General features: G+C 44.8%; 1 protein-coding gene across 2 annotated transcripts in view; it reads left to right on the forward strand.

Moving 5' to 3' along the window:
• Positions 1-21,705, forward strand: part of LOC110487447 (platelet endothelial aggregation receptor 1) — a 43,396-nt gene that overhangs the window by 4,889 nt on the left and 16,802 nt on the right. Inside the window, exon 1 of one of the 2 annotated variants that reach the window (XM_036946103.1) lies at positions 1,213-1,361. The exons of the other annotated variant lie outside the window; for it this stretch is intronic. The gene's annotated coding sequence lies outside the window, so the exon portion shown is untranslated. Of the gene's footprint in view, positions 1-1,212; positions 1,362-21,705 lie in introns of those variants that run through there. 2 annotated transcript variants of the gene reach the window in all.

The raw sequence follows: 21,705 nt of genomic DNA on the forward strand, positions 1-21,705 counted from the left end.
GTATCCCCTTTAACGTCTCATTGCTTTCTCAGGCCGTCTTGAGAAAATGGTTGTGCTTTTTCCACTCTTTGTTTCTTTCAGCAGCTGGTGTGAGGTCATTTATGTAAATGAAGCAATAGCCATTTATTTTCTCAACTGTTGGATAAGATGTCATATTTATAATATAATGTGAATTCTGAATGCTAAAATAAAGAACTGTTATGTCATGCTTGGCACCCCAGTGACATGAATTGGTAGAGCCCCACTTGATGTTTTTCCCAGTTCCTGACCTACAGCCAACCCAGTCGTCCACCAGCTGTGTGGAGCAGTGACTCCATGGCTCTCCATCATGCATTTTATGAGATCCCCTCCACTCACAAACATTTCCATTATTCAGGTCAGGTAATAAAAGGGAGAGTTAGTCACAGAGAAATGCAGAATGAGAGAGTATCCCTCGTCAACATCACCATTATTCAAAACAACAGACTATGTTAGCATCCCAATGGATTTGCTCTTGGAATTTCTGGGTACAGCAATGCCAGTATTGGTATGATGGTGTTGGTAGTTTTTGTTTTACTCGTAAGAATCCCTCCTCAGTTGTGTTTACTTGTCAGAGGAAGGGAAGGTTGGGATGCAGACCTGGGTTTAGAGGCAAGATGTTTCCTATCTGCTTCCTATTGTTTGTCCTAGTTCTGTCTCACAGCGATGAGCGAGGGAAAGAGCTATGAGAATGTGGACTTGTGGGGGTTTGGGAGACTGGGGATGTTTTAACTTTGTTTTCTTTTTGCACCCTGGCAGATAAACAGAGCAGAACAAACAAACTATTTGCGTGAAGAGACAGCTTGGCCCCTGTGTTTTATAAGAGGTGAGCGAACACATGAGTTAGTAGAGTCCATATTGAGCCATCTTTTTTTAAATGGTAGAATGACCTATATGATCAAGATGACCCCATTTAAAGGATGCTTTTGAAGTAGTGCTGAAGGAAAGGAAGAAGCAGTAACACTTACTTTTACAGTGTGTTAACTACAAGGAAATTACTTGGTACCTACTCACAGCTATAGCCATTTATAGTTATTAGTTGTTAGGCTACCATTAGTGCATGCTGCATTTCCACTTCAACTTATTATTATTATTTTTTACATAAGTTCAGATCTCTACTGATTAGTTCCCACTTTGCACACAGAAAAATAAAGTGTTACATTTGTTTGCCGTGTCCTTGATTGGCTAAGATCATACCCAAAGAGGAAGGGATGCTCCCTCTTCTTCCTTGCCTGCCCCCCGCGTTATTTGCCCAGGACGTCCTTTGTGGTGGCGGTGGTGTGCATCTGGCCCTTGTTTCCAGGTCGCCCCCTGCCTTCCTGTTCTGTCGAGCAGACCTGCAGGTGTGACACAAAGCTTTTGTTTTACCATATGATTACATTTTGCATGCATAATGACCACATGGCTGTATTTTCCTCTTATTCTTTGCTGAATGTATCGCTTTTATGTTTTGGAGCCGAAGTGAAAAAAGTAATGCTGCCACCTATAGGTCTCGAAATAGGTTACAGCACCACAGCTGTGAAAAGCATAGTCGCAAAGACAAAGGATAGGAACATTTCTAAGGGTTCACCTTCAGGGTAGCACACGTGGCTCAAGTTCTAAAGTGACAAAATACAAAAATGAGTTTGGTCTTTACTTCCAAATGCTCAGAACGAGGGATATATTTTGGTTCTGTGAAGAAGAAGCTGCGATAAAAGGATCACATTAATAAGGAGCAGATTTCCTCCTCGTCCTCCAAAGGCAGTGCACCGAAGGCCAGAGGCAGGCCAGTAAATCTATTGGGTTTAAATGAGAGGAATTTACTGGCCCAGACTGAACTTCCTGGAAAAACAGAGAGGTAGTAGAGATAGAGAAAGAAAGAGACAAGTACCTTATGATATGCATCCCACTCTTAGTTCTTTCCCTGGTTACTGTCCCATTGAATTATATTTGCTAGCATGTCACAGTACCTTTCTGATGTGCAGTCATTCAGCCATAATGCAGACAGAGGGACGAGTCTGTAGATGCACATCTTCCTGCATGTGTTTAGGTCTATGTCTCTTCATGCATTATGCATAATGGCCTAACCACATACCCTGCAGGCTTTTTACATTTAGGGGGTACATGAGGTAAATAAATGCCCAGATGGGACACCATTATTACTCCCCAAACAGGAAATGATGCCCAGCTAAAGAAGATGAAAAACAACAACAGCAACAGAGAAAAGATATACCAACAGCTACCCAAATGGGTTCCAGCTCGCGCCTGTCTCACTGACTGCAAATAAACTGGCCAGCTAGTTACATTAGAAGTGTTGTCTTAATCGAAAGCAGATGCTGCGTGGTCATAGTCTGTTATCTTTAATTGCTCTCAGTTTCATGGAACTGTGAAGTTTAAAAAAAATGTGAAGGCCCAGTGCAGTCAAACTTCTGTTTTGTATCATATTGTACAAGAGCTGATGAAACGAACAATGTAAAAGTATGAACAAATGTGATCAGTGGTTGAAAATACAATATACACAGGACCTTCTAATTAGCAGGTTTGCATGGGAGGGAGTTTCGGCTTTCCATGGCGACATGGGGTAAATTGGTTAATAGACTAATAACAAAGAGAGTTCTAAACCTCTCTGCCAATAACAGCTAGTTTTCAGTTTTCCACTTCCCACTCAGAGCATTCCCAGACAGTCCTAGCAAATGTTTTGCTTGAGAGATTTTTTTTTTGTTGCTTAAATACAATTTTGCCCATTTGAATAGAAATCTATTACAGTAAGGTACTTAATTGTTACCAATAAATTATTTAATATTGATAGAAAACGGCTTCATTAGGCCTTTAAAGCTAAATGCCCATGGCATGAAATGTGTGGTGCTTGAACCATGTGTTATTGAAGAGGACACTGAATCAGATACTCAACCATGGGATTCCGAAGGATCAGTGTATGTTACACTAAATGTGGAAAATCTTTATTTATTCCTTGGGATGTCTTTAGTTTTTCTAAAGATCTGCATTGCACCGAAACGTATATATTAGGAATTACAATGCCTGTATTGTAGAAATACTTAAACTAAGGTATACTGTAACATCCAAATCTGTGTTACTGTACCTATCAGGGCCGCTGTGAGTCCTGTTGAGACCATGGTTCCGTTTGCTTTAGTGTTAGCCAAGGCAGAGGGGGGTTGCTACCACACCTTGCCACTGGAGAGGGGACTGCAGCAAACATCTGGGACTTGTAGTATGAAATCTGCATGAGATTCAACCAAGGGAAAGGGGATAGTGGATAGAGATGGAAAGTGTGCGTGCACACACTTGTTGTGAGGGAGGGCATGTGAGGCCATCCATGAAGTCACTGTTGGTCTCTGTGTGTGCACATCTGTGTTTATGTGGATGTTTGATGCAAGGTTTCTTTGATGGCCAGGCAATTTTTGCTGTCCACATCAGTTCAACATTTCCTTTTGTTAAAGTACATTATGCTTGGCTGTTTTCCTTAGTGAGAAAATACAGAACAAAACATTATTGGAATACTGTACCAGTGCTGCTCTACGGCCAACAATTAATTGGGTATTGATTGACAGACCGCAAAATTGAGGAAGTAGGAGAGGCAGAGAGTGTTTTTGAATATGCCACCTCCAGTGTAGTAAATCCAGATGTGCACAGTTTCAGACTACGGTGTGGTCATAAAACAGGCATGACTTTTATAGACTTGGGTGATAAGGAGGAGAATTGATTTCGTAACAGGACTTCTATGGTCCTCAAACATCATTTGATGGCAATTTGCAATACTCCAGAATGTTATGATGAGTGATCAGATGAATTTAAATTAATTGCAAAGTCCCTCTTTGCCATGCAAATGAACTGAATCCCCCAAAAACATTTCCACTGCATTTCAGCCCTGCCACAAAAGGACCAGCTGACATCATGTCAGTGATTCTCTCGTGTTGACGAGGACAAGGCTGGAGATCACTCTGTCATGCTGATTGAGTTCGAATAACAGACTGGAAGCTTCAAAAGGAGGGTGGTGCTTGGAATCATTGTTCTTCCTCTGTCAAACATGGTTACCTGCAAGGAAACACGTGCCGTCATCATTGCTTTGCGCAAAAAGAGCTTCACAGACAAGGATATTGATGCCAATAAGATTGCACCTAAATCAACCATTTATCGGATCATCAAGAACTTCAAGGAGAGAGGTTTAAGTTGTTGTGAAAAAGGCTTCAGGGCGCCCAAGAAAGTCCAGCAAGCGCCAGGACTGTCCCCTAAAGTTGATTCAGCTGCGGGATCGGGGCACCACCAGTACAGAACTTGCTCAGGAATGGCAGCAGGCAGGTGTGAGTGCATCTGCACACACAGTTAGGCAAAGACTTTTGGAGGATGGCCTGGTGTCAAGAAGGGAAGCAAAGAAGCCACTTCTCTCCAGGAAAAACATCAGGGACAGACTGATATTCTGCAAAAGGTACAGGGATTGGACTGCTGAGGACTGGGGTAAAGTCATTTTCTCAGTCCTGTGTCATGCCAGCAGTAAAGCATCCTGAGACCATTCATGTGTGGGGTTGCTTTTCAGCCAAGGGAGTGGGCTCACTCACAATTTTGCCTAAGGACACAGCCATGAATAAAGAGGTCTTGAAAAGAAGGGTCAACACTGCATATACAGTGCCTTGCGAAAGTATTCGCCCCCTTGAACTTTGCGACCTTTTGCCACATTTCAGGCTTCAAACATAAAGATATAAAACTGTATTTTTTTGTGAAGAATCAACAACAAGTGGGACACAATCATGAAGTGGAACGACATTTATTGGATATTTCAAACTTTTTTAACAAATCAAAAACGGAAAAATTGGGCGTGCAAAATTATTCAGCCCCTTTACTTTCAGTGCAGCAAACTCTCTCCAGAAGTTCAGTGAGGATCTCTGAATGATCCAATGTTGACCTAAATGACTAATGATGATAAATACAATCCACCTGTGTGTAATCAAGTCTCTGTATAAATGCACCTGCACTGTGATAGTCTCAGAGGTCCGTTAAAAGCGCAGAGAGCATCATGAAGAACAAGGAACACACCAGGCAGGTCCGAGATACTGTTGTGAAGAAGTTTAAAGCCGGATTTGGATACAAAAAGATTTCCCAAGCTTTAAACATCCCAAGGAGCACTGTGCAAGCGATAATATTGAAATGGAAGGAGTATCAGACCACTGCAAATCTACCAAGACCTGGCCGTCCCTCTAAACTTTCAGCTCATACAAGGAGAAGACTGATCAGAGATGCAGCCAAGAGGCCCATGATCTCTCTGGATGAACTGCAGAGATCTACAGCTGAGGTGGGAGACTGTCCATAGGACAACAATCAGTCGTATATTGCACAAATCTGGCCTTTATGGAAGAGTGGCAAGAAGAAAGCCATTTCTTAAAGATATCCATAAAATGTGTCGTTTAAAGTTTGCCACAAGCCACCTGGGAGACACACCAAACATGTGGAAGAAGGTGCTCTGGTCAGATGAAACCAAAATTGAACTTTTTGGCAACAATGCAAAACGTTATGTTTGGCGTAAAAGCAACACAGCTGAACACACCATCCCCACTGTCAAACATGGTGGTGGCAGCATCATGGTTTGGGCCTGCTTTTCTTCAGCAGGGACAGGGAAGATGGTTAAAATTGATGGGAAGATGGATGAAGCCAAATACAGGACCATTCTGAAAGAAAACCTGATGGAGTCCGCAAAAGACCTGAGACTGGTACGGAGATTTGTCTTCCAACAAGACAATGATCCAAAACATAAAGCAAAATCTACAATGGAATGGTTAAAAAATAAACATATCCAGGTGTTAGAATGGCCAAGTCAAAGTCCAGACCTGAATCCAATCGAGAATCTGTTACGGTGCGTGAATGAGGACCCAAAAGCGAATTAACTTAAACAGAGCTTCTTTAATTACCAAACATAGGTAGGCTCAGACGGACCGGCAGATTCCGACAGGACAAGACAAGGTTACAGCAAACATGACGACAGTCTGGTTCAGGCATGAAACACAACAAACAAGAATCCGACAAAGACAGGAGCAGAAACAGAGAGAGATATAGGGACCTAATCAGAGGGAAAAAGGGAACAGGTGGGAAACGGGGTGACGAGGTGGTTAGGAGGAGACAAGGCACAGCTGGGGGAAAGAGGGGGAGAAAAGGTAACCTAACAACGACCAGCAGAGGGAGACAGGGTGAAGGGAAAGGACAGAGACAAGACACAACATGACAGTACATGACAGTACCCCCCCACTCACCGAGCGCCTCCTGGCGCACTCGAGGAGGAAACCTGGCGGCAACGGAGGAAATCCTCGATCAGCGCACGGTCCAGCACGTCCCGAGAGGGAACCCAACTCCTCTCCTCAGGACCGTACCCCTCCCAATCTACGAGGTACTGGTGACCACGGCCCCGAGGACGCATGTCCAAAATTCTACGGACCCTGTAGATGGGTGCGCCCTCGACAAGGATGGGGGGGGGGGGGGGGGAAGACGAGCGGGGGCGCGAAGGACGGGCTTGATGCAGGAGACATGGAAGACCGGGTGGACGCAACGAAGGTATCGCGGAAGAAGAAGTCGAACTGCGACAGGATTAATGACCCGAGAAATACGGAACGGACCAATGAACCGCGGGGTCAACTTGCGAGAAGCCGTCTTAAGGGGAAGGTTCTGAGTGGAGAGCCAAACTCTCTGACCGCGACAATATCTAGGACTCTTAGTTCTACGCTTATTAGCAGCCCTCACAGTCTGCGTCCTATAACGGCAAAGTGCAGACCTGACCCTCTTCCAGGTGCGCTCGCAACGTTGGACAAAAGCCTGAGCGGAGGGGACGCTGGACTCGGCGAACTGAGATGAGAACAGCGGAGGCTGGTACCCGAGGCTACTCTGAAAAGGAGATAGCCCGGTCGCAGACGAAGGAAGCGAGTTGTGGGCGTATTCTGCCCAGGGGAGCTGTTCTGACCAAGACGCAGGGTTGCGAAAAGAAAGACTGCGTAAGATGCGACCAATAGTCTGATTGGCCCGTTCTGCTTGACCGTTAGACTGGGGGTGAAAGCCGGAAGAGAGACTGACGGAAGCCCCAATCAAACGGCAAAACTCCCTCCAAAATTGAGACGTGAATTGCGGACCTCTGTCCGAAACGACGTCTGACGGAAGGCCATGAATTCTGAAAACATTCTCGATGATGATTTGTGCCGTCTCTTTAGCAGAAGGAAGCTTAGCAAGGGGAATGAAATGAGCCGCCTTAGAGAACCTATCGACAACCGTAAGAATAACAGTCTTCCCCGCTGACGAAGGCAGTCCGGTGACAAAATCTAAGGCGATGTGAGACCACGGTCGAGAGGGAATAGGAAGCGGCCTGAGACGGCCGGCAGGAGGAGAGTTACCGGACTTAGTCTGCGCGCAGACCGAACAAGCAGCCACGAAACGACGCGTGTCATGCTCCCGGGTGGGCCACCAAAAACGCTGGCGAATGGAAGCAAGCGTACCCCGAACACCAGGGTGGCCGGCTAACTTGGCAGAGTGAGCCCACTGAAGAACGGCCAGACGAGTAGGAACGGGAACGAAAAGAAGGTTCCTAGGACAAGCGCGCGGCGACGGAGTGTGAGTGAGCGCTTGCTTTACCTGCCTCTCAATTCCCCAGACAGTCAACCCGACAACACGCCCCTCAGGGAGAATCCCCTCGGGGTCAGTGGAGGCTACTGAAGAACTGAAGAGACGAGACAAAGCATCAGGCTTGGTGTTCTTAGAGCCCGGACGATAAGAAATCACGAACTCGAAACGAGCGAAAAACAGCGCCCAACGCGCCTGACGCGCATTAAGTCGTTTGGCAGAACGGATGTACTCAAGGTTCCTATGGTCAGTCCAAACGACAAAAGGAACGGTCGCCCCCTCCAACCACTGTCGCCATTCGCCTAGGGCTAACCGGATGGCGAGCAGTTCGCGGTTACCCACATCATAGTTACGTTCCGACGGCGACAGGCGATGAGAAAAATACGCGCATGGGTGGACCTTGTCGTCAGAGAGGGAGCGCTGAGAAAGAATGGCTCCCACGCCCACCTCTGACGCGTCAACCTCGACAACGAACTGTCTAGAGACGTCAGGTGTAACAAGGATAGGAGCGGATGTAAAACAATTCTTGAGGAGATCAAAAGCTCCCTGGGCGGAAACGGACCACTCAAAGCACGTCTTGACAGAAGTAAGGGCTGTGAGAGGAGCTGCCACCTGACCGAAATTACGGATGAAACGACGATAGAAGTTCGCGAAGCCGAGAAAGCGCTGCAGCTCGACGCGTGACTTAGGGACGGGCCAATCAATGACAGCTTGGACTTTAGCGGGATCCATCTTAATGCCTTCAGCGGAAATAACAGAACCGAGAAATGTGACGGAGGAGGCATGAAAAGTGCACTTCTCAGCCTTCACAAAAAGACAATTCTCTAAAAGGCGCTGGAGGACACGTCGAACGTGCTGAACATGAATCTGGAGTGACGGTGAAAAAATCAGGATATCGTCAAGGTAAACGAAAACAAAGATGTTCAGCATGTCTCTCAGGACATCATTGACTAATGCCTGAAAGACAGCTGGAGCGTTAGCGAGGCCGAAAGGAAGAACCCGGTATTCAAAGTGCCCTAACGGAGTGTTAAACGCCGTCTTCCACTCGTCCCCCTCCCTGATGCGCACGAGATGGTAAGCGTTACGAAGGTCCAACTTAGTGAAAAACCTGGCTCCCTGCAGGATCTCGAAGGCTGAAGACATAAGAGGAAGCGGATAACGATTCTTCACTGTTATGTCATTCAGCCCTCGATAATCTATGCAGGGACGCAGAGACCCGTCCTTCTTCTTGACAAAAAAAAACCCCGCTCCGGCGGGAGAGGAGGAGGGGACTATGGTACCGGCGTCAAGAGCTACAGACAAATAATCTTCGAGAGCCTTACGTTCGGGAGCCGACAGAGAGTATAGTCTACCCCGGGGGGGGGGTGGTTCCCGGAAGGAGATCAATACTACAATCATACGACCGGTGTGGAGGAAGAGAGGTGGCCCTGGACCGACTGAACACCGTGCGCAGATCGTGATATTCCTCCGGCACCCCTGTCAAATCACCAGGCTCCTCCTGTGAAGAAGAGACAGAGGAAACAGGAGGGATAGCAGACATTAAACATTTCACATGACAAGAGACGTTCCAGGAGAGGATAGAATTACTAGACCAATTAATGGAAGGATTATGACAAACTAGCCAGGGATGGCCCAAAACAACAGGTGTAAAAGGTGAACGAAAAATTAAAAAAGAAATGGTTTCACTATGATTACCAGAAACAGTGAGGGTTAAAGGTAGCGTCTCACGCTGAATCCTGGGGAGAGGACTACCATCCAGGGCGAACAAGGCCGTGGGCTCCTTTAACTGTCTGAGAGGAATGTCATGTTCCCGAGCCCAGGTCTCGTCCATAAAACAGCCCTCCGCCCCAGAGTCTATTAAGGCACTGCAGGAAGCTGACGAACCGGTCCAGCGTAGATGGACCGACAAGGTAGTGCAGGATCTTGAAGGAGAGACAGGAGTAGTAGCGCTCACCAGTAGCCCTCCGCTTACTGACGAGCTCTGGCCTTTTACTGGACATGAAGTGACAAAATGACCAGCGGAACCGCAATAGAGACAGAGGCGGTTGGTGATTCTCCGTTCCCTCTCCTTAGTCGAGATGCGGGTACCTCCCAGCTGCATGGGCTCAGCACCCGAGCCGGCAGAGGAAGATGGTAGTGATGCGGAGAGGGGGGCGACGGAGAGCGCGAGCTCCTTTCCACGAGCTCGGTGACGAAGATCAACCCGTCGCTCAATGCGAATAGCGAGTTCAATCAAGGAATCCACGCTGGAAGGAACCTCCCGGGAGAGAATCTCATCCTTTACCTCTGCGCGGAGACCCTCCAGAAGACGAGCGAGCAAGGCCGGCTCGTTCCAGCCACTGGAGACAGCAAGAGTGCGAAACTCAATAGAGTAGTCTGTTATGGATCGATTGCCTTGACATAGGGAAGACAGGGCCCTGGAAGCCTCCTCCCCAAAAACAGATCGATCAAAAACCCGTATCATCTCCTCCTTAAAGTCCTGATACTGGTTAGTACACTCAGCCCTTGCCTCCCAGATTGCCGTGCCCCACTCACGAGCCCGTCCAATAAGGAGAGATATGACGTAGGCGACACGAGCAGTGCTCCTGGAGTAAGTGTTGGGCTGGAGAGAAAACACAATATCACACTGGGTGAGGAACGAGCGGCATTCAGTGGGCTCCCCAGAGTAACACGGCGGGTTATTGATTCTGGGCTCCGGAGATTCGAAAGCCCTGGAAGTGGCCGGTGGATCGAGGCGGAGATGGTGAACCTGTTCTGTGAGGTTGGAGACTTGGGTGGCCAGGGTCTCAACGGCATGTCGAGCAGCAGACACTTCCTGCTCGTGTCTGCCTAGCATCGCTCCCTGGATCCCGACGGCTGAGTGGAGAGGATCCGAAGTCGCTGGGTCCATTCTTGGTCGGATTCTTCTGTTACGGAGCGTGAATGAGGACCCAAAAGCGAATTAACTTAAACAGAGCTTCTTTAATTACCAAACATAGGTAGGCTCAGACGGACCAGCAGATTCCGACAGGACAAGACAAGGTTACAGCAAACATGACGACAGTCTGGTTCAGGCATGAAACACAACAAACAAGAATCCGACAAAGACAGGAGCAGAAACAGAGAGAGATATAGGGACCTAATCAGAGGGAAAAAGGGAACAGGTGGGAAACGGGGTGACGAGGTGGTTAGGAGGAGACAAGGCACAGCTGGGGGAAAGAGGGGGAGAAAAGGTAACCTAACAACGACCAGCAGAGGGAGACAGGGTGAAGGGAAAGGACAGAGACAAGACACAACATGACAGTACATGACAGAATCTGTGGAAAGAACTGAAAACTGCTGTTCACAAATGCTCTCCATCCAACCTCACTGCGCTCAAGCTGTTTTGCAAGGAGGAATGGGAAAAAAATTCAGTCTCTCGATGTGCAAAACTGATAGAGACATACCCCAAGCGACTTACAGCTGTAATCGCAGCAAAAGGTGGCGCTACAAAGTATTAACTTAAGGGGGCTGAATAATTTTGCACGCCCAATTTTTCAGTTTTTGATTTGTTAAAAAAGTTTGAAATATCCAATAAATGTCGTTCCACTTCATGATTGTGTCCCACTTGTTGTTGATTCTTCACAAAAACATACCGTTTTATATCTTTATGTTTGAAGCCTGAAATGTGGCAAAAGGTCGCAAAGTTCAAGGGGGCCGAATACTTTCGCAAGGCACTGTATTGCATCAACTTCATGTAATTGTCAATAAAAGCCTTTGACACTTAAGAAATGCTTGTAATTATACTTCAGTATTCCATAGTAACATCTGACAAATATATCTAAAGACACTGAAGCAGCAAACTTTGTGAAAATGTATATTTGTGTCAAAACGTTTGGCCACGACTGTATATGACAATCACTTGTGTTTATAAAGTACCATATGCATTCTTTATGATGAAGTCCACTTTTGTTTATGGAATTACATACATTTATACACTACCGTTCAAAAGTTTGGGGTCATTTAGAAATGTCCTTGTTTTTGAAAGAAAAGCTATTTTCTTTGTCCATTAAAATAACATCAAATTGATCAGAAATACAGTGTAGACATTGTTCATGTTGTGAAACAAGAAACACGAACAACGCACAAACAGGAAACAATGACACCTGGGGAAGGAACTAAATGGAGTGACATATATAGGGCAGGTGATCAAGGAAGTGAGTCCAGGTGAGTGATGATGCGCAGGTGCGTGTTCCGATGATGACAGATGTGCACCATAACGAGCAGCCTGGTGACCTAGAGGCTGGAGAGTGAGCACAAGTGACAATTAGAAAACCCTTTTGCAATTATGTTAGCACAGCTGAAAAACTGTTGTTCTGATTAAAGAAGCAATAGAATTGACCTTTAGACTAGTTGAGTATCTGGAGCATCAGCATTTGTGGGTTTGATTACAGGCTCAAAATGGTCAGAAACAAAGCATTTTCTTTTGAAACTCATCAGTCTATTCTTGTTCTGAGAAATGAAGGCTATTCCATGCGAGAAATTGCTGAAGAGAAATTGAAGATCTCGTACAGCTCTGTGTACTACTCCCTTCACAGAACAATGCAAACTGGCTCTAACCAGAATGGAAAAGGAGTGGGAGGCCCCGGTGCACAACTGAGCAAGAGGACAAGTACATTACAGTGTTTAGTTTGAGAAACAGACCCCTCAGAAGTCCTCAACTGGCAGCTTCATTAAATAGTACCCGCAAAACACCAGTCTCAACGTCAACAGTAAGGGGCAACTCCGGGATGCTGCCCTTCTAGGCAGAGTTGCAAAGAAAGGTCATATCTCAGACTGGCCAATAATAACAAAAGATTAAGATGGGCCAAAGAACACAGACACTGGACAGAGGAACTCTGCCTATAAGGCCAGCACCCCGGAGTCGCCTCTTCACTGTTGACGTTGAGACTGGTGTTTTGTGGGTACTTTTACTGCTTCTTTAATCAGCACAACAGTTTTCAGCCAATTGTGCAAGTTCTCCCACTTAAAAAGATGAGAGAGGCCACCATAATTTGCAAATAAATTCAGTTAAAATCCTACAATGTGATTTTCTGGATTTTTTTTCTCATTTTGTCTGTCATAGTTGAAGTGTACCTATGATGAAAATGACAGGCCTCTCTCATCTTTTTAAGTGGGAGAACTTGCACAATTGGTGGCTGACTAAATACTTTTTTTGCCCCACAGTAATTGCAAAAGGGTTTTCTAATGATCAATTAGCCTTTTAAAATGATAAACTTGTATAAGCTAACCCAACGTGCCATTGGAACACAGGAGTGATGGTTGCTGATAATGGGCCTCTGTACGCCTATGTAGATATTCCATTTAAAAAACAGCTACAATAGTCATTTACAACATGAACAATGACTACACTCAATTTTATGTTATTTTAATGAACCAAAAATGTGCTTTTCTTTCAGAAACAAGGGCATTTCTAAGTGAACCCAATCTTCTGAACGGTAGTGCATGTGTAGTCTGACATTATGAGGAGGGTGATGTGTAGAGGTATGACTGATATCCGAGTTTATAACCCCTTTTTCTCGTTCTCAAAAAAAACTTCACACCTTACAGACTCATAACTCTTCACTGTCAGGCGCCAAGGCCTTTTTTGATCATGGCATCATGTGTGAAGTGACTCAACGGGTAGTATAACAATAGGCTTGTGGGGTCCAGGGCACCACAGAGACCTTCAGACTATAGGGAACTTCCTATTGTAATGTCACCACCATATTGTAGTAGGAGAGGGGATTTTACTACGGGGTATGGCAGGAAGATCAAAGGAAGGGGTAGTTCTGAACAAGCAAGCTACTGATGATGATTCATGCTGTCACACCAGAAAACTCATCAATTATGATTATCAGGATGTCTAGAAGTCATAACACAAATTGTGTAATTGTGAAAATCTCAAATTATGTAGATATTTATTGTTTTGTTATTCAAGACCTGTATGTCAGGATGCTACAGTATTTCTTGAGGATAATTATGGTAAATATTAATCTACAGCGGAGGATTCGGTTATGAATGGGGTTATACCATTAGTGGATTGTTATTTTATACCAACTAAACTGTACTAAACAGCTTGTCTCCAGCATGGAGGTTCATTCACTATGAAAGCTCACTGTGCACGCATGGGGTCTCTAGAATAATACCACTTGATTCTATGGCAATTACATATGGTCTCTAAAATAATACCACTTGATTCTATGGTAATTACATGTTCAGAATCCTGAACTGTTACTGGAGCCTTCTAAGCGATGGTCTCACGATAATGCCAACGGTGTGGTCTTTCTACCGTGTTCTTCAAGGCTGTGTTTTCTGGTTGTGGTTTGTGGAAAGCCTTTTTTATTTACAAGAAGCCCAAGTGTCTCTGCATACATTATGATCCCAGTACATTACGGCGCATATAATTACTGCTCTGTATCGTCATGTCCCTCCAAAACCAGGGCCTCCATTTTAGGTTTTCCACAATTTCATATAGTTAAGTTTGCATAGAAAATACTATTTATACCCTGAACAATGCTTTTTTAATCTGAGGTGAGTGTTTTGGGGTGTACTGAACATGTACATGTGAATGTGTTTTTATTCTGGCTAGAGTACTCCGGAGTGTTTGTGTTTGTGAGGACCCCTACACTTTCTCTGACCAACGAAACCACAGTCACTCTGCCTGTGGTTATGGTCTGGAGTGTGCCGGCCCTAGAGGTAGTTTACACTGTGTGGCTAGCTGGTTGCAGACGAGAACACACAAGCCCTCACTGTGGAGCAATGCAGCAGGGATGTACTCAACTTGGAGAGAGAGGCCTCAACTTGGCCAAATGCCCAACACAACAAGAGAGAATATGTTCCCAGAGTGTCAGTTCAACACGTTTCAGTTGGCCAGGCATTGATACCAACCTTATCTATAAGATGACACCCCCAAAGAGGATGACTGACGTTTTACATGGACATCAGAACAGCGATTACTCACCACAAACTGGAAGAAGCTTTTTCCTTTAACGAGTCCGATGAGAAGGATATACTGCTTTCCCAGGGGGAACAGGCCCAAATCCCAGTCATTTGCGTAAAGAAAAGACGGAGAAAAAGAGGGCGCAGGCTGGGCTGCCTTCTGAGAATCCGTAGAAGGACGAGTAAACTCCCACTGCCATCCGTTCTACTTGCTAACATGCAATCATTTGAAAATAAAATTGATGACCTACGATTATGATTATCCTACCAACAGGACATTAAAAATTGTAATATCTTAATGTTTCACCGAGTCGTAGCTGAACGGCGCCACGGATAATATAGAGCTGGCGGGATTTTCCATGCACCGGCAGAACAGAGAAGAAGCTACGTCTAGAGGGGTGGGGGTGCGTGTCTTTTTGTCAATAACAGCTGGTGCGTGATGTCTAATATTAAAGAAGTCTTGAGGTATTGCTCGCCTGAGATAGAGTATTTTATGATAAGCTGTAGACCATACTATCTTCCAAGAGAGTTCTCATCTATATTATTCGTAGCCATCTATTTACCACCACAGACCGATGCTGGCACTAAGACCGCACTCAACCAACTCTATAAGGCTATAAGCAAATAAGAAAATGCTCAACCAGAAGCGGCGCTCCTAGTGGCCGGGGAATTTAATGCAGGCAAACTTGATAAATCAGTTTTACATTTTGTGCAACCAGAGGAATAGAAACTGTAGACCACCTTTACTCCACACACAGAGATGAATACGAAGCTCTTCCCCGCCCTCCATTTGGCAAATCTGACCGTAATTGTATCCTCCTGATTCCTACTTACAAACAAAAACTTAAGCAGGAAGTACCAGTGACTCGGTCAATACGGAAGTGGTCAGATAACGCGGATGCTATGCTACAGGACTGTTTTTCTAGCACAGACGGGAATATGTTCATCCAATGGCATTGAGGAGTAACCTCCTCAGTCATCGGCTTCATCAAAAAGTGCATTGAGAATGTCGTCCCCACAGTGACCGTACTTACATATCCCAACTAGAAGCCATGGATCTGCATCGGGCTAAAGGCTAGAGCTGCCACTTTCAAGGAGCAGGACACTAATCTTTTAAGAAATACCGCTATGCCCTCAGACTAACCATCAAACAAGCAAAATGTCAATACAGGATTAAGATTGAATCCTACTACACTGGCTCTGACGCTCGTCAGATGTGGCAGGGCTTGAAAACTATTACGGACTACAAAGGGAATCCCAGACGCGAGCTGCGTGCCTACCAGACGAGCTAAATGCCTTTTATGCTCGCATCGAGGCAAGCAACACTGAAGCATGCACAAGAGCACCAGCTGTTCTGGATGACTATGTGATAACACTCTCCATAGCCAATGTGAGCAAGACCTTTAAACAGGTCAGCAATCACAAAGCCGTGGGGCCAGATGGATTATCAGTAAGTGTACTCAAAGCATGTGCGGACCAACTGGCAAGTGTCTTTACTGACATTTTCAACCTCTCCCTGACCAAGTCTGTAATATCTACAGTACATGTTTCAAGCAGAGCGACATAGTCCCTGTGCACAAGGAGGCGAAGGTAACCTGCCTAAATGATTAGCACCCTGTAGCACTCACGTCGGTAACCTTGAGGTGCTTTGAAAGGCTGGTCATGGCTCACATCAACAGCATCCTCCCAGATACCCTATACCCACTCCAATTCGCATACAGCCTAAACAGATCCACAGATGATGCAATCTCAATCAAACTCCACACTGCCTTTTCCCACCTGGACAAAAGGAACACCTATGTGAGAATACTGTTCATTGACTACAGCTCAGCGTTCAACACCATAGTGCCCACAAACCTCATCACTAAGCTAAGGACCCTGGGACTAAACACCTCCCTCTGCAACTGGATTCTGAACTTCCTGACAGGGTGGTGCGTACGGCCCAGTACATCACTGGGGCCAAGCTTCCTGCCATCCAGGACCTATATAATAGGCAGTGTCAGAGGAAAGCCCATAAAATTGTCAAAGACTCCAGTCACCCAAGTCATAGACTGTTTTCTCTGCTACCGCACGGCAAGCGGTACCGGAGCGCCAAGTCTAGCGCATCCATTTGTTTTGTACACTGCTGCTACTCGCTGTTTTATTATCTATGCATAGTCACTTCACCCCTACCTACTGTACATGTACAAATGACCTCAACTAACCTGTACTCCCACACACTCTGACTCGGTACCGGTACCCCCTGTATATAGCCTCGTTATTGTTATTTTATTGTGTTACTTTGTATTATTTTAAATTTTTTACTTTAGTTAATTTGGTAAATATTTTCTTAACTCTTCTTGAACTGCGCTGTTGGTTAAGGGCTTGTAATTAAGCATTTCACTGTAAGGTCTTGTTGTATTCAATGCATGTGACAAATAAAGTTTGATTTGATTTAATTTGGATATATTAGGTCTGAATGATCATGCATGAACTAGCTTCAAGTATTAGCTTAACAACACCATAAGTCACATATTCCATGGCTGACTGTTTGGCCATGTGTAGAGCTCATGTTGATGTTCTAATAAGACCCAAAACAACATCATTGCCATGGTACCCTTATCAATCTATTTCAGTCTGTTCAGTGTCGCCCTATCGACAGTGCCTATGACATAAGCTTTCTACACCAGAACCACATGACCAACATTACAGGGATAGAGTCTAACACATACACCCCAACTCTGGTTTATCAGACTGCTAGAGCTGCTCTCTATGAGTAGAGGAAAAGGTGTGGCCATCACGGGGGGGGCAATATGTGTGCCCTGCATGCCCGTTCGGTAATCCGGCCCTGCTCACACACAGGCCTTGGGCCCGTTGCCTGACAAAAAAATAATATGGTGCGTGTCCCTCCTTTCCCCTAGATAGCATATGATAGCAAAATGTGTAGAATTGCTGGAAATTAGCTTTAAAACTGCAAAATGTTCTCTCAGCCTTATGACAGAATGTGTAGAATAGTATTATAAAACTGCACATTTTTCTCTCTGCACCATGGCTTATTTCCCCTGGAGGTCGGTGGCCCAGGGCCCCAAATGCGGTAGTCCGGCCCTGTATGTGAGGCAGAAGAAGAGAAGTGTGAGGCAATAGAGTTGACATACAGACGTAGGTTCTGTTTTATTTTTCCATAGCAACTACTCTGATTTAACAAAGCGTTAGAGAAGTGTTTTATGACTCAAACCGTGGCATAGATTGGCAGACATCATTAAGTATACAGAATGTTACTGTATTGAAGAGGCTGTTGCTGAGAAGGGTTGTGTTGAATCATATCCAAAAGGCTGACCGAATCAAACAGATTTCCTGAGGTTCAATAACATTTTTAAAGAAACAGACGCCCAAAAGTGGTATATCAAAAGTTAAGAACAGGTCAAGTTCAATAAATTATTTTTGGTCTTTTATCTTTTGCCATAAAAGTTGAACTAGTGGCCAGTTGATAAACTTAAACCGGGGATGGGTAACTGTGATGGGGCTGAGGGCCACCATCTGAACTCATCATGAGGGGCCGCAGTGGCTCGCCGGTCTGCGTACCCACAACCATACCCACATCCATACCCACACACGCAGTCAGAGCCAGCCCTAGCCTTTTGGCGGCTCTAAGTGACATTTTGTTGGGGCCCTAAGTTTATCTTATTTTTTTTATTTTTGTGACTGACATAACAAGAGAAAAACATCTGATGCACGACCAAATTTCGAAAATTCTACTATTCTCACTCTCAACAGTAAGTTGAGTTTAAAATATACATTTTTCATTTATTTGTAGGTTGCTCCGTGGGTCTACAAAAACGGGCCACTAGTTGCCCATCCCTGACTTAGACACGAATGCTTTTGTCAGTTGTTAATCATTGGTCATCACAGTGTTTAGCTGGGGTTGTTTTTGTTTTCTGATGGCCCACAACATTTTTCAAAGACTCGTGACCTCTTGGCCTTGTGGTGTATGTGTAAAAGCTGAGTGTTATGTCTGGCAGTGTCATGAGAAGATCAGCCGATGACGATACACCTCATCTAGAATACTTCACTCAAGTAGAGGTTCCCACAATACTCTGGTCCCAAAACAAGACAGAAGTTGAGTTGAAGAGTCATGAAGAAAATAAGAAGTACAACATCTTGATTGAGGAAATTAGACATAGGGATGACATACAGTTGACATAGGGACCATTGTATTTGTTTTTCAATAGCAACTACCCTGGTTTAACGTAGAATTAGAGAGAGACCATTACGCATATGCCACTGTATTGGAGAGACTGTGTTGCGTTGAATCGCATCCAAAATGTTTACGTCTGTGCTTTTTCGAGAACATTCAGCGAAACAAAAGCATCAAACAGATCTGCTGAGATACAATAACAATTCTGTAAAAGGAAGACAAAAGAAGCAGACACCCAAAAGTTAAAGGTGTCTTTTTTTCTCTCCGGGTCAAAGGTCAAAGTTCAAGAACTCATAGTTCATTCGCATGAATCCTACAGAAGACAGCACACTCTGCAGCTCCAAGCTCACTCAGCAAAATACAGCCTTCCGAAAGGTAACTTCCCAAAAGACGAACCCCTCCTCTTTCCCTCCATTCATCCCTTTGTCACACAAATCCTACGACAACGATCAACAGCATATGAGCTGCCAGGACAAGACTTTCCACTCAGAATGTTCCAGTGTGTGGGGGATGAGACTTGTGGTCCGGTACCACCTTTAATGTACAAAGCCTCACTGTGAATACCCCCAAAATGTGTCATGTTCAAGAAACAATAAAATATGTAATGGATAAATGCAAGAAAATGACCAAATCAACAGTTACGCACCACATATATTTCTGATTTGCAAAAAACGTTCATGTTTCAGAAAGTATGAATTTGAAAGATTGGGTGTGGGGTGGGGTGTAGTTGTTCCGTCAAATCCCCATTCTCCCAAAGGGTTGTTGATGGTGCCTACTCCCTTTGCCCCCACACCCGCCCACCTAACATGTGGCATTACAGCGACTAGGGAGTGTGTGCCAGCCTACCCGTGGTCGAAGGAGCCGAATCTCTCATGCAAGTCATGAAGAAATTCCAGATGCAAAGGATTATGGGATGATATATCTAGTTTACAGTAACTGTGTTTTAATGGAGGGTATAGGGGGGAAAGGGGGTGGGGGCTAATGCTGCAGAGTCGGGACTATAGACTGTGGTTAGAGTGACACATCAAGCTCTCCATCTTATTCACTCCAACTGGCAATGCCTGTCAGCTTGAGAGCACTTTTATGGATTTGTTCTTACAGTTCATATGTAAATTGATGACACAAAGTCTTAAGCTTGAAATTGTTATATTTGTCCTAAAAAGGCTCTTGATACCACTAATCAGGGGAATTGACATTCAGAAGTGTTCAGCCAATTATATCATGTTGACAAGTTTTGGTTGTTACATTACCTAACTGATATGCATTTAAATAATATTTTCTGTATAATGTTCAACTATAATGTTCAACTATAGTGTATAATGTTCAGCTTCTGAATGTCATATATCATGGAAATCGTGCAGCTGGTGACATTGACCTTTGATTGGTTGTTGTTACCTTATAAGTATCATAGAATCATATATAGGAGTTGGCTGTTGAATGGATATCAACCTCATTACAAAGTGTTGACTCTTAGCCCATCGTTTTTGCGCAGTGCAGACGTGGCGAATGCAATACTGAAGTGAATAAACTGTTTTCCTGTGTCATTTTCTCTCTTTGGCTTCAATAATTTGGGACATTTGGACATTTGGAAATGGCATTCATATTATTGATCATATAACATTATTATAGCATTTTACAATGCCAGGAGATTCCCAGGAGTAACTTTGAGAAATGACTGTGAACTTGAGACTTCATAGTGTGTAACTTAGTTTCTTAGTCTGGCTTAGATATTGCACCCCTCTATATGAAAATCGAGTTGTTATTGGCGTCCCTCTCTCCTCCCTCCTTTCCTCCCTCTCTCTTTTCTCTCTCTCTCTCTCTCTCTCTCTCTCTCTCCCTACTTCTCTCTCTCTCTCTCTCTCTCACTGTCTCTCTCTCTCTCTCTCTCACTGTCTCTCTCTCACTGTCTCTCTCTCTCTCTCTCTCTCTCTCTGTCTCTCTCTCTCTCTCTCTCTCTCTCTCTCTCTCTCACTGTCTCTCTCACTGTCTCTCTCTCTCTCTCTCGCTGTCTCTGTCTCTCTCTCTCTCTCGCTGTCTCTCTCTCTCTCGCTGTCTCTCTCTCTCTCGCTGTCTCTCTCTCTCTCGCTGTCTCTCTCTCTCTCTCACTCTCTCTCTCTCTCTCTCTCGCTCTCTCTCGCTGTCTCTCTCTCTCTCTCTCTCTCTCTCGCTGTCTCTCTCTCTCTCTCGCGCGCTGTCTCTCTCTCTCTCGCTGTCTCTCGCTCGCTGTCTCTCTCTCTCTCTCCTTTTCTATTTTCTCTTTCTCTCTCGTTCTGTCACCAATCCACAGCCAATGTTTTTCTCTCAATTTTATTTTCCTTTGCGACGCTCTGTTCCAAAGAGTGACTAATATTTTCTACCTCAATTAACATTTCAACCCCAAAGAGAGAGGAGTAGAGGGGAGGGAAAAAGGCAAGCAACATTTGAACAGTGCCATGTGCAGTGTCTGGAATTTCACCATATACTGACAGTATAAAAACAACTCTCTACTCTAAAGAACATTTGAATGACACTAAGTGGCAGTGTTTTTACAACTAATGCCGGTTTGCCTGAGGCTGATGCCGTGAAGGTGTTTGTACACATGCATATACACACACTCTCATTCAAATAAACACATACAAGAACACACACATACATGTAATAGTGCCAGACATGCACACAAACATATACAGTTCGCATTGCTGTTATGATTTTAGTCGTCCTTGATGTCCTTTGTTGTTTTTTTTATAATATTTTTTTTGCATTGTTGTTGGCTGTTTTCTTCTGTCTTTTCCTTTTTTCTCTTTAGTCATTCTCTTGGTTGTTGGTACATTGGGTGGGGTTCTTGGGGGTGGGGAATTACATAAAAAAATATTCCTTGGGGGAGGGACTGTGGGAGGGGTCTCAAATGGTTGAGGGACAACTATTAGGGAACTGTGGGGGGATCTTGGAGGGTTCGGGTTCACGTTTTTTGGTCTGGTGGTAGATCGGTCAACGTGCCCTTGAGCAGG

This window comes from Oncorhynchus mykiss, chromosome 2 (genome assembly GCF_013265735.2).
Source record: "Oncorhynchus mykiss isolate Arlee chromosome 2, USDA_OmykA_1.1, whole genome shotgun sequence".
Taxonomy (NCBI): Eukaryota; Metazoa; Chordata; class Actinopteri; order Salmoniformes; family Salmonidae; genus Oncorhynchus; species Oncorhynchus mykiss.